The sequence below is a fragment of the Thalia democratica genome, chromosome 3, assembly GCF_965202585.1.
Source record: "Thalia democratica chromosome 3, ktThaDemo2.hap1.1, whole genome shotgun sequence".
NCBI lineage: Eukaryota > Metazoa > Chordata > Thaliacea > Salpida > Salpidae > Thalia > Thalia democratica.
This window is the reverse complement of record NC_139167.1, coordinates 27,788,091-27,801,396: the sequence shown is the minus strand read 5'-3', so window position 1 is coordinate 27,801,396 and position 13,306 is coordinate 27,788,091. Positions and strand designations below refer to the sequence as shown.

The 13,306-nt window shown below is 22.2% G+C and overlaps 1 non-coding gene across 1 annotated transcript; it reads left to right on the top strand.

Annotated features, from left to right (window-relative positions):
- The first annotated feature begins 6,644 nt into the window (after positions 1–6,644).
- Positions 6,645–6,717, top strand: Trnar-ccu (transfer RNA arginine (anticodon CCU)). The gene has a single exon. It is a non-coding gene; the product is annotated as a tRNA-Arg (tRNA).
- Positions 6,718–13,306: the final 6,589 nt, after the last annotated feature.

Sequence of the window (13,306 nt, the reverse complement as noted above, 5' to 3'; positions counted from 1 at the left end):
TGAAAGTATTAACATGTATTAATACAATCGAACTTGATCAAGCTTAAAAAATCGTTTAATTAAACATTATTGGTAACAATACCTTTTATATTTATGTAAAAATAATTTGCGTATACGTTGGAAGATTAGAACTTACATAAAAACGTGAGTTTCAAGTATTTTAATTTGAAACACGTGAATATTGAACACAAATAAAATACGCTAAAAATACTCCTATGTTGCAACATAGTTTAACATTTTACATCAGTTAAAACAAAAAAAAAAAAAAACATGCTTTGATTTTTTTAAATACTGAAATAACTAAAATAAAAAATAATTCTCCTCAAAAAAATTGTCTTTCAAAGTTTACTTCAAACTGTCACGTTCTACTTTAAATATATTTTAATTACAAAGTGTATGCTTTTATGCAACATGATTATCTTTCTAAGTATTATCTAGTTTAAATAGCTTTACGATTGAAATTTTATTTGCGTCTTATATATACGTTAGCTTTAATATTTCAAGAGATAAACATATATTTTCTTGGTGATTAATAATCAGATTCAAAAATTAGACCTAAATATTTAGCTAAAATTTCCAGTTTTAAATTTATTTAACTTTAAATATTACCATTAAAAATAGAATGTTTTGAAATCGATTGAAACGGATGTAAAATAGTTTAATTTATTTAGTAAGTGAGAAAATAAGTTTGTTTACAGATATAATTTTCCAAGTTTAAACACTATACCTTTTTTTAAGCACTGTTTAGGCGTTACTTACAAAAACTTTGTTTACACTGGTTTGCAAAGATATGTTTCAACAAATAGTTTTATTCAAGTTGTTTTGTTGATAAATTAAGTTTAATATACGTTAATTTTTTTTTATACATGTATTTTGCTAAATAGCTTTAAAATTATTTTTATTTCAGTAATAAATTACTGTATAAGATATAATCATAACTTAAAATAACTTTATTTACTTGTAAACATCTAGTTGATTTCAATTCTATTTTATTTAAGAAGTTTCAAAAAAAAAAATTAATACAGAAATTTAAGCAACATCTTTTAAACACAATAAAACAATTATTTCTTTAACAAACTCAAAATAGTGAAAACGACACTGTCAATTCAAATTAAAGCAGAATAGATTGAAATAAATAAATAAATAAAAGAAACAACTTTTTAAATGCTATTAATTCAAAAATGGTATTGGTGAAAGATAATACGCTTATAATAGAGGTACAAAAATGTTTTCTTTAACATGTAGTTTTTAAACATAGCTTGGTATTTTATTCAAAGAACAATATTTCTTGAATTTAAAAAAGAAAGGAAATATAAATTTAATCATTTAATTGTTATTTAGGTTTGATCACAAAAAGTAAAACTGACTTTTGTTGACAAAGATTAAACTTATAAGGAAATAAATAAGATAAATTATTTTTTTATAGATTTTAAATTTAATGACAGATTAAGGAATTTCCCCTTAAAATTAAAGTTTTAATACAAAACATTGTTTATGTATTTTAAATACATTTACTTACATTTTAAAATTAAACAACTGTATTTTAAGTATTTTTTAAATATTTTTGCGAAGAAAACGTAATTTGTCTCTTATTTTAGTAAGTTTACTCAAGGATTCTAAGAAAGTTTGTAAATGGTTAAAAAAACAATTAAGAGGAATAAACAAACTATTTACGTAAAATGTAGTTTAGAAAACATTAACCGTATTTATCTTAAATAGATAAGCAGTAAAACATAAAACTCTTTGCTAAATATATTTTATTAAATATTAATTTACACATTTTTACTTAGTATGTAACGATACTGAATTTCTGAAAAAAAACATAAAATTAACACTAAATTATTTCTCATGTTATCGATGTCCAAAGGTTTAGTTAACAACTTTTAGATCTAAAAATTTCCCTAAAATGGTAAAAAAGAGTTGAATTACGTGTTTTTTAAAATTAATCAAATCTAAATGTAAAACAAGGTGATTTATTTAGAAACGTTTTTGCTTAACCGACGTGATAAACATGCAACTACATATAGATTTTGTATTAAAAACAAATAAAAACCTGTTAAAATTTTTTGCGTGTCTAGTACATTTTACGTTATATATTATAATATTACTTAACAAGATTTTTGATAGATTAGATGTTTGATTTTTTAAGATGTAAAGTTTAGTCTTACAACGATAAAAAACAATTCAAAATACAGCGTTATAAAGTCTTTATTTTGATTTTATGTCAACAGTATGGCTATATATGTGTTAAGTTTTAACAAAATCATCTCTTATATATTTTGTGCGAGGAACTATACTGTAATAGCATTTAAATAACAAATTACATATTTTGCTTTTTATTAAGTCTGCAAAACAGTTGTAACTTTAATTGAAAATTTAGACATGTTCCCTATACGTTAAAATTAACCTTTGTGGCATAGTTAATTATTAAAATAAAATAATTGGTACGAAGAAACTTAAGTCAGAAGCATGGTAGTAATTATAAGTATACAATCAATCAAAGCATAGTTGAAAAACAATTCTTACATATTAACGAGTACATGTTTTCTCAAACTATAGTGTTATTTATATTCCTTTTATCATAAAAACAAGTTCTCATGAGTTGTTGTCATAAATTTATGTAGGTTAAGTGTCAGAATTTATTAATTTTTCTAGTTGTGCCTGTCTTTGTACTTCTACATTAGGAACATTATTACAAAAAGACTGTGTATATTTCAGTTAAAACTGGCAACTGTTTTATAAGTTTTTCACTATAAAAACTTTATAAAATTTTAAAATGTCCTACACAAAAGTTTTAAGTTTAGATCAAAAAGGAAGTTAATTTCCATCAAACCATCTAAAAATATTTTTCAAGTAAAGTTACTGGAAAAATTCTAATATTCTATTTTTACATTTTAGCTAAAGTAATTACTTGTTTTTACTAAAAAGATTGCCCGTTTTACTGAATTGTAAACAGCTTATGTTGATAATAATATGCAAATAAAATATTTAAGTTGCACATTCATATATACATTTTAGCTTAAAAATAAAAAGATTTGTTGTTTTCACCATTTATAGTTTTAAAATAATTTATCAACAGTTTAAAACTAAAATAGCGACAGTAAGTAGTTATAGTGGTTTTAAACGATAAAGTTTCACACAATAAAGTTACTCAAAAAAAAAACTGTTGATAAGCTTTTATTGATTGTATATAAAAATAACCATATTTGGTACATTGAAATATGTCTACTAAAATGACATAATTTCATTCAGAATACGCTTTAACACAATGCACTAATAATACTGCTTTTTTTTAAACAGTAATTTTGAAAATTGTGGAAATTTTTGTAAGAAAATGTACGTTTTAGACTGTGATTAGTTATCTTTTACACTAAAAATAAGTGAAATTTATAAATTATAAAAACGGCTTTAATAAAATAGCTTAAAAAAGGGTTAAAATTTTTATTAATTTAAACAGCTGTAACAAGTATATTTTTTTAATTTTAGATTGTAAACTTTTATAAATACTAAAAGATATTAGAGCATAACAAGAAATTATTTAAGATTCAGTTTAATTTTTATGCTACTTAGGTATGAGTATTAAGTTTATGCTGTTTGATATGTGTGAAAATAACACTTGTTTTAAAAACTACATAAGAGTTAATTATGTTTGTCATATACTTATATGATTGATGTGCCAAGTTGTTTTGAAGTAAACTTTTTTATAAAACACGTAGAGATATTTCAAAATTTTTTAGTTATCTCAATTAGTTTAGCAAATAATCTCATGATAGTTATTAAATGTGTTACTGAACAAACAGTATAAGATACTTTATAACCCAATAAACTATTAAAACAAAAATAAATTAACGATGTATAACCGAAAATAATATTTACAATTGGAATAATAGGCACGTTTGCAATAGTTTAATAATTATAGTAATTATCAAAGTAAGACAAATTACTTTGTTTTAATTAGTTTTAGTAATTGATATAACTTAAAACTGACATAATAATAATGTTCTTAAAAAGTTAATCAAAAATTTAACTACTTATTCTTTTTGCAGATTTGTGCAATTGAGGTATAAATGTTTTTAATATTATTTAATTAATGTTCTATACAACAACGATTAAATTATTTAACAAAAACTTTTGTTTGAGTTTTGTATGGGTATAAAAAGTTATCTTTATTTGACTTAAACTAATATAACTTATATTAATTTGTTTTTGTATATCAATAGATACAAAACATTTAAATTAAAAAATATATATCATATTTCAGTATACATATTCATAGTTCTACAAAAATGTTACTAAATTTAAACGTGTTTTAGATTTATTAAAAAATAATTTATATAAGAACATACACATGACTGAAACTTCTTAATTAAACTTTAGTCGAAAAACAGTCATTATAAAAAAAGTTACTACATATCAGCATTAAAAACAGTAATGTTTTTATAAATATGTCAGCAAAAAAAAGATTAGTTTATAACGCAAGAAAAAATCCTAGCAAATTCACTAATAATATTTTATTTCAAAAGCCTAAATTTTATTTAAATTAGAAAATAAGATCTTTAGATTATTTAGGATTGTTTTGCAAAAAATATTCTCAAGCTAAATGTATAAAAAGAATGAAAATAAGGAAACTCTTTTTTACAAATTACAGTATGTTTTACGGACACATAATAAATATTATAGAAGGTTTATGAAAAAAACTTTATTGTTAGGTAGGCATGATTTATTTGCAGAAGGAGAAATAGCATGCAATATTCTTTTAATAGGTACACAACAGGTTGACTAAGAATAATATTTTTTATATAAAAAAAATGATTGTATTTTGATTATAATAGTATATAAAAAATAAATTAAGTACACATCAAAGAGAAATTTTACTAATCGTAAAAATTTTAGTTATAAATTTGAAAAATTATTGTTATGCAAATAATTTTTTAATAAAACTACCTTATAATTAAGCTAAGCTGTGAAATAATGGAATATTTTCAAATAGTATTTGTTAAAATTTTGTTTTATTATTCTGTTCACTAATTTAAAATTTCAAAATTTTTTTATAATAAAAATTTGCCCTATTATAAGCACAAAAAGCTTAAGTTATGAAAATTGACTATAAAAACAATTAGATTACTTTAATCTTATTAATTGTTATAAGTAAATTTGACTTTAAAACATATTATTAGATATATATAATGTGATTTTTTTTTAGTAATATCATAATAAATTAACATAAAAGCAGAAATATAAAATAATACTTTAATGATATCTTTAATTAAATAAAATAATAATCGACATTAATTAAACAATGATAAAACTTATCTAATATTAATTAGTGTTTGCATACGAAACTTTATAAATATATTCATCTGATATTTTATCTAACTATGTGTACTTGATTGTCAAATTTTACACTAAGTGTTTTTTTTTTTTGAAAGTAGACTACTGAAATAAAATTGTAACAGTGTTTAGTATTAAATTTGAGGTTAGTTTTTTCAAAAGTATAAATATAAAAAGCTTGCAGTAAATTTAACGTTTGAAAAGCAAAAGAAATGTCATTTCGTAAAATTAATTTTGTTCTTTTTACTTTACTTGTAAATTGTTGAACCAGAAAAATCTCTGTAATAAATATACATCAAGCTGCTAAGAACAAAAAACACTAAAATTAGTTTAAAGTATACAACGTTTTTTTTATATACACACTGTTATATTTTTTAGCAAACAGATTTTTGTATTGCTTAGTTAATATATTTTTTTAAAATATGAAATTGTTAAATTTAGAATTAAAAAAAACTTAGTGTCAAATAGTTTTAATTTTTTAAAATTATCACAGTTATTCTTATTAAGATGACAAGTTTAGTTTAAGTAACAACAGAAATAGCTATAGCCTAAAGTTTAAAAAAATATTTTAATATATTTTAAGTACAATTTGTGATATTTAACAACCACTGTTGAAAAATTTTCTTGTTTTCTAATTAATCATATTTTTGTTAATAAAATCTTTTATTGTTAAAAAACATAAATTATCTAAAAAGATACGAAACATAAAATCAAGTTTAAGTCTTGTTCTTACTATTAAATATAAGAAAAGTCATCTTTAAAATAAATTTTAATCTGAAAATTAAAAAAAAATTGAAGTAGAAATATATAGTTAGCAAATTTTAAAATAATAAAATACTATTATGGTAATACAAAATAAGGCTTTAAGTAGATAAAGCTTCAAAACCAAGTCTGAAAATATGTAGACATAAAACATTATAGATGTAAAAAAATTTTTATAAGATTGGGTTTTTTCAACAAAGCTTTTAATAGTAATAAAAAAAGTTAAATATACTTAAAATTTAACAATAATAAGATTGATAACGTGACACTCATTAACTAAATGTGGTTATCACCAGGAGAAATAATTGAGCAAGTTTATTGTGACGTAACTATATAATCGTTCGAACAAACTATTTTGTACATAAAAATCATTTCACCTAATTTATTTATTTGTTAAAAATATTGTTTTATTAGATCACCTTTATATGTTTTCGTTTTTGATTATTAGTTTTTTAGAAATGATCTCTTTGAAAATAAATAAACATTCAACAGTCTTTTTTTTGCTTTTCGCTAACTCTTTCATTAACGCAACAAATTCAATTCTCTCAGATGACCGCGTGGCCCAATGGATAAGGCGTCTTACTCCTAATCAGAAGATTCCGGGTTCGAGTCCCGGCGTGGTCTTTTTATTTTTACAGAACGTTTTAAATGCAGCTTTGATTGAAGCTAATATAAAATTTCGTTTGAACTCTTAAAACATGACCAGAAATACCTTAATACACGTCAGTTATGTTTTTTGTACTTTTAACTTTAAACTTTAAACTTATCAACCATGAACCTAATATGTTCCATGAACCTAATATGTCACAACTTTCTGGAACTTTTACAGCTAATGGTAGCTGTTTTTTAACTTAAATATGTAAAATACTTCAGTATAAAATTATTTATTGTATGTTAACGAACAAACACTCAATTTTAATCATTTAATCGTTATACTTAATTTGATAATATTTTTTTACTTTAATACTATTAAAAATAAAAAAAACTACAACAAGCATTTTAAAGAGTATATTTTATTATAAATCTAATAAACAGACTTTTATTATACTTTGTAATAAATTAATGTAAACAAACGTAATGTAAAGTAAGGAATATTTATTGCATACTAATGTTCAACCAGTTTTAGTTTAAAAAATAATACTAACTTTTTAACTACTTGTTGACTTGTTTGTAAGAAAAACTTAAACAATATTTAAACAATAAATTTTTAAACTAAACAAATTTTAAATATTGTTTTTTTAAATACTAGTATAGATTTCAATATTTGCAATACTTAATAAAGTATAAAAAGTAGAACCATCTTTTATGTTGGGAAAACAGCTACACTGTAGTAAAACTCAATTTAATGCTAAGCATTTGCAGGTTTTAAAGTGTATAAAAACAAACTTAGTTTAAGTAAATTGTTAAAAATATCCATTTAGTCTCTATGACTAATAGTTTATACTTGTTGCGTTTTAGAAAAATTAAAGAATACTAACGAAATGATGAAATATATTTAAAATCTAAATACAGACATAGAGTATAAGTAATTATAGACGACGATGGTCATATTCAAGACGTTTAAAGGTATCCGTGGTGTGCGACTTGATAATTGAAATTTTTTTTTGTGCACCAGGTCCTAGGACTAAACAAATTGAGCGTTTGTCGTTTAACAAAGTATAAGTATAGATTAAATGAACCATTACCTGTTTCGAAGAGTATACTTAGAAGTTTTAAATAATAAAATGAGTCATAACTTTTTCTACTTATACCTTAGGTAGTTATTAAGATATTTCACTTAAAAGTAACCATATCTAATTTCTTAACAAGTTTTGTGTGTAACAGTTTTGATAATTGGTTTCTATGTAAATAGAAAAAAATTGTTTGTATTTCGCATGAAACAAATGTCTAGCTAGATTTTTCCATTTAAAATGTATTCAATTTGAAAAGTTTCCATTAATAATAAAATATTTTTAAATCGATCAAAATGGATGTAACTTTAAACCATTATGACTTTTCCATGTTCCATTTTTAGCTGAACGCTAAAAAAACTGCTATACTAAAACTGTATTTATAGATTACCTTAAGAAAAAAGTATATAATATATTACATCAACAAAATACTTTTAAAACTAGTTTTAAAACACTCTGAAGTTAAATAAACGGCAATAGGCAGTTAACACAGTTTTGAAAAAAATGCTTTCGAATAATCAAGACCAACATCACTTAATAAGTTTTATACTTATTATAAATGAAAGCAGTCGTATATAACTCGTTTAAATCAACTTAGTAAAAATATCACAATGTCATTCTAGAGTACATTTCCACTATTGATAAATGTTTTAAATTGTTGTCTTGAGTAAAACTTATATATTTAGTAACTACCAGTCATTTGTTGGGTTTGAAAAAAGTGTTTATGTTTTGTCTTGTTAAATCAATTTGAAAAGCGACAATATTAGTTTTTCTATATAGTGGAAAGATTGCGTTTTGTAATCATACTTTTTATAACTAACGTGTTAAACTGTTTTTGAGGTAATTTGTTTTATAAATCACGTACAAGTGTCTCAATGTGGTTATTTGAATAAATATTGAGATCAATCAGTCACGTGATAACAATTAATTTAATATTGTGTTTTACGGCTTTAAATGTTTAAGAAATAAATGTGTTCGTTCAAGTATCTGAAAAGCCTTAATTGATAAACGTTTGCATAGTGTAATACAAAGTAGAACAGTTTTAACACCTTTTCAATTTTTTGTAGTGTCGTTATTAAACCAAGAAACTTATTTAGTGAAGTTAAGTTGTTTTTTAAAGTTTAAGTTATGAAAAAGTAAATAAAAGAATAATAAATAGGGAAGATTAATTTTTACATATGTTTTAAATCCGTGTACTTTAGACAAACTAATTTAAAAATACAAATTGTAAAGTAGCATATAACAGAGTTTAACTACATAAAACGCTTTATAAAACCAAAAACACTTAATCATAAAAATCGTGTACAGAAAGGTTTGTATTAAAACAGAAGTTATTTAAAATATATGATACAAGTTAAAAAAAACAATTAAAAATATTTAGCACTTTCTTAATATATTTGTTTAGAAACTTTGTTTTTTATATATTAAAGTTCGACAAACAAAGTTTATTTAACTCTTTAGCTTATTGTTTGAACAATTACCAATATTGTAAATAGTTAGTTACCTTAAAAAAAATCTATTATCAGTCAACATTTAAGTTATACTTTTCTAGTGGTCTATCAAAAATACGTTATAATAAATGACACAGTCACAAATACTAATCTAGGTTCACAATTATGAGAAAATATTTTTTTGTGTCGGAACAAAATATTTTAACGTACCCCGGAATATTCTGATTGAACAAATTTTAAATTAACAATTTAAACAATACAAAACCAGCTAACACTTTATAATTTATAGCATTTTAACGGAAACATATTATATTTAAAGAAATATTTCTTAAAACAATTTAATTCAAAAATTAAGTAACATAATTTAGACTATGAATATAAAACAAAATATTTATTTTCAAGAAACACAAAAGTTTATAAATGCAAGTTATGTTTGTCCTAACCAAAAATAAATAAATAAATAATTTAAAAATATTTAATAAAAAAGTTTTGTTTTTAAAGAACTGTTTATAAAACAGTTCTTAAATTAAGTATAGTTTTGAAATATTTTTTTCAGTTTAAGTATAATTAGAATGTACTCTTTTTCAGCATCACGTTTTTTATTACCATTTACTTGGTATCAATTAACAGTCTTGTTATCTTGTTGTTTTGGTTTAGAATATTAAAACTTTTTATTTCAAAAACAATGTAGTTATATGCGAAAATACATTTAGTTGTAAATAATAAAAATACTATAATGTATAGTTTTTTTCAAGTTTATTTATAATCCTAAGTAAAATCAAAAATCAAAACACATTATCAAAAAATAAAAAAACAACTAAATATACTCTTCAGCATTAAATAAACTATAAGCATCTGAACTCAATATATTTATTGCATTCTTAAACTAAAAAAAGTGCGTATTTGAATTTTACTAACAAAATCTTACAGTTAGTGCTTGCATACGAAATTTTATAAAAATTTAAGTTTAAAACCTTTTCTTTATTAAATTTTAAAATCTTTTATTGCTGAAAGTTTAACAGAAAGAAAAAACAATATATTTTTCAGTAGCTATTAAAAATCTAACTATTCTTATATTTAGTTTATATTGAAAAGAGTTATATATTTTCAATATATGTAAATATAGTATAAAGTAGTTATATTGACGTCAAAAAATCAAAACTTTTTATCAAAAAACATTGTTCAAAAAATGTGGTTTTGTTCGGTTAACTTTAAAGTTTAAAATAAACTAAATACAGCGGACACACACAAGCTTAAAAGTCAAAACACTAGGTAGAACATGTTTCTACTAAAAGTAAAGCACTTAAACAAGATTGAACAGAATAATGCTATAATTAAGTTTTGTCTTTTCCGTAATGTTACACAGTGAAACACATTTATTTATACTAACATGTATCCTACATGTACAAAGTAAAGTGATTTTTTTAAATGTAGAAAAAAGAGACTTTTTATAAATTTGAAAACACATCATGACTCCTTCGACTTGTATTTGTCTGAATTAAGCAACAAGTAACATTAAAAAACAAGTTGTTAGATATTTGAAGTATATTATTAGTACGGTATAAAAGAAATAAAACTGTAAAAAAAGTGATAACTTTTTAAATTGTTTATTTAACACTCATTTAAATATTCATAAATTTAACAAAGTATGTTTGAGAAATATTTTTTTATCATATATATCTAAGGAGTTTTTGTAGTTCACATGACCTTAAAAATAAGGTCAAAGCTAAATAGCCTTAAACACAATATAAAAACAATTTAAAATTATTCAAATTTATGTCTTTTAAAACTTGGTATCAACAACGTTTTTTACAAGCATGATTAGAAGTTAATTGTGTAACAAATATATTGAGAAATACGTGACAGTTTTCAAATGCGGATATTATTAGGAGAAATAATTGAGCGCTATTGTTGTGACGTCACAATACACTCGGTTGAACAAACATATCAGTAGAATAAAAAGAAAATATTCAAAATTTTTTTAATTAAAAAGATAACACTGCAAACAATGTTTTATTTTTACAGTTTAAAAACTATCTTTAAGCTTTGAGTTAAAATAGACAACAACGGTTTCTATTTCTACAAAAAAAAAAACTAGATTTTTTAACAAAAACTAATAAACTTTACGTTTTAGTTTTAAAATCCTCAATAATATTTCATACTTATAACCACATAAGTTTTAAGCGCTTAACTTTTTTACAAAGATAACTTATAAGTGAGCATTTTCAAATTTTTTGTGAAAATAAATATATATGCTAACAATATTTTCTATGGTAGATCTATGATAAACTATGTGCATCACAATCTCTATTTGTAGGAACATATGATTAACGTTGAAACGTTTTTTTCTAATAAAAAGTAACAAACTATTTGAGAAACGGTATGATTCATAACATGACTGTACGAAAATTCATATGTCTCAATTGATTTGTATTTGTCATCAAACAGGCAAAATTTTAAAACGTCTTATATTTCAACAGGTTTTTTTCTTAAGTATACTCTTTTAGTTATACAATTAGTAGTTATAACTAGATTTTATTCCGAGTTATTAAAATATTTATGGTAATAAAATAATTATCTCTATATACAAGATAAATTGCCAACTTGTATTTATTTAATCAGGTTAACTCAATTATTTTCTTTAAATAAAAACTATTATTGTTGAAAATTTGTATAAAAAAATATAAAATACTAACTGTTAAAGTATAAAAAAAAGTTTTTTTATTAACTGTAAAAATATAATAATTACTCAGCTCTAATTTTTTTGATGTAGTTTTTAAAAAGTAACGACTTATTTAAAAACAAATTGTATGTTAAACAACTTTTAAGAAAAAAAACTAAGGTACTACTGAATAGAATACGCTTATCCAAAGCAAAAATTGTTATTCAAAATAGACTAAATGTATAAAATGTTTAACTACAATGAAGTGTTTTATGGTAGTTCTTATTACGTGCTTCAAAAGTTTAATAACAATAATAACAAACCAATTCAGTTTTTTTACAAAATTGGTAATTAGGTTAAAGTGCTTCTTATTCATTAGTTCGTCTATATTCAAAATGTTAGTATAAAAATACTTAATGACAATACATAATACTATTTCATAAGTACATATTAAAAAAGATTTTATCTAAGTATTAATAAAATAAAATCTTAAGTTTACTTTTATTTTATTGTATATACTGTCTTAAATTTATATAAATATAATAAATACTTAATAATTTTTTTTTAGTCTCTAAATTATTTTCTTTATGCTATATTCTTGTACTTTACAATATAAAAAACAAACATGGCGTTAATAATGTACTCGCTTTTATTAATGATTAACTTTCATGACACGAATGTAAATTTCACTATAGCAAAAAAGCAGTAATGATTTTCAGTTGAAATAAACACATTGCAAATTTGCGTTTGAAACACAAAGTGCGGAAAAAAAAATGTTGAGTAATCTATGATGCAGTATTTGGAACAGAACGAAGCCACATATCCAGCTGCGACTTCTAAGGCGAACAATTACAGCAACAAAATAGAACCGATACAAAATGAGTATTTTGACACTGAAAAGATTGATGGAACGCTTGTACAAATTGTAGTTTGGTCACAGAAAACAAGTTAAAAAAGTTTAAATGATAAAAGTAAAAGTTTTAACTACATAACACATGTTGGTATTTAAATCATAACTAAAAATGTTTTTTTAAATGATTACATATTTAAATTTAGTCAAAAAAAAACAAATGTTCAAATGTGTCAAGTTAAAATTATGTAGATCTTTTAATCATATAGTTAATAACATAAAACTTGTTAAGATGGAAAAGGTAAAGAAAGGCTTAGGTTGTTGCGATTAGTTTCCTGATATCTAAAAACGCTTCTAAAAGATTCAAGAAGATTCTTAAAACACTTTTTATACTTGTTGTTTCTAATTCAGACTTAACTAGCACAATGTTTGAAAAATGCATATTGAAATGTCACAGACAAAGTTACAAATTCAAAGTTGAAGATTTCAAACAAAGTCAAAAAAAAAGTTTAAAAGTAAAAAAAGCCCAATAATTTTGTAAAACAGTCAAAAAGTTTTGGTACAACTTTATTTAAAATGT